The following is a 1,273-nucleotide window of genomic DNA, read 5'->3' on the forward strand; positions in this document are numbered from 1 at the left end:
CATTCCTGCGCGAGTCTGTGCTTCACAACTGTGAAAGGTTGGTTAACAGCAAAATAACACTGCTTTGCCCTTGCACAAACTGAATCTCTTCATTAATCTGGTTAGCACGGATCTATCTGCTCATCTGTTGTCTATCCTTCTCATATCCATTTCCCTGCGTTTTCTATCTAATGGAACTATTTTACACATATATGTCCCAGCCAATTATGGGATTCATGCTGGTTTCTCTATGTGTCTCTTTTCCTCCTTTTATTGTTTTGTGTTTTTTAGTTTTATTTATTTATTTGGTATACATATATGTGTATAAATATGTATACATAAATATTTCTATGTTTTTATATCTACTTTAATATATTTAAAGTGTGTTGATTGACCGTGGCAGCTGTTCTGTGTGTAAGTTCTTATTTTTCTCAGTTAAGGATTCAAGCAGAAAGATACGTTAATACCACACACATATATAAAATCTTCAACATGCTGGATCCCATTGTAAACAAACTTGCACTCCTGTGATAGTTCCTGACACAGCACGAGCTCATCCATTTATTTGCACTGATTTACACATAAAACCAAGGACTTATTTCAGAAGACTTTGAACTGCTTTGACAATATGCCCTGTGATATTCAACCAAATATTTGCAAAAAGGCACCAGCCTCGTAACTGATCCTCCACATCTAGTTGCCAAGCAACTGGAAGAGCTGGAAATGCAGCTCCCAGACGGGTATCTCCTCTCCCACTGCTTTTATTAGCTGAGCGCTGTTTGTTTTCCTTCAAATGTCTAAAGTGCAGCCGTAGCTGTGCAGTCAAAGACAAGTATTTTAGCCGTCTCTCCTACCCGCTGGAGAGCTCTGGGGTAAAAAGGCCTGCCAGGACATGCTCGCTGCAGCACACTCCTCCCTGGGCAGCCCAGGCCGTGTTAGGAACTCAGCAATGGGTGTCTTTACATCGTAGTGGAGCTGCCTGAACCTCTTCTCACCTATTCATGCAGGAGAGTGTTAATCGTACTAGGATTTTTACCTCTGATTGTCAAATAAGAAAGATCAGCAATTTTCTTGGTAGCCCGTGCTTTTAGGAGCTGCTCTGAAAGAAGGGCCTGCAGCTGGACCCGCCGGGGTCCCGGCTCTGACGCAGGGTGTCTCAGCACAGTCGTAGCAGTGCAGCGCTTGGGGAAGTATTTGCATTTCCACAGCGTTTACACAGCCTCTGCTACAGATGTTGCTAACTCAGTTCTACCATAGAATCACAGAATTGTCTAGGTTGGAAGGGATCTTTAAG

The sequence above is a fragment of the Charadrius vociferus genome, unplaced genomic scaffold, assembly GCF_000708025.1.
Source record: "Charadrius vociferus isolate BGI_N301 unplaced genomic scaffold, ASM70802v2 scaffold423, whole genome shotgun sequence".
NCBI lineage: Eukaryota > Metazoa > Chordata > Aves > Charadriiformes > Charadriidae > Charadrius > Charadrius vociferus.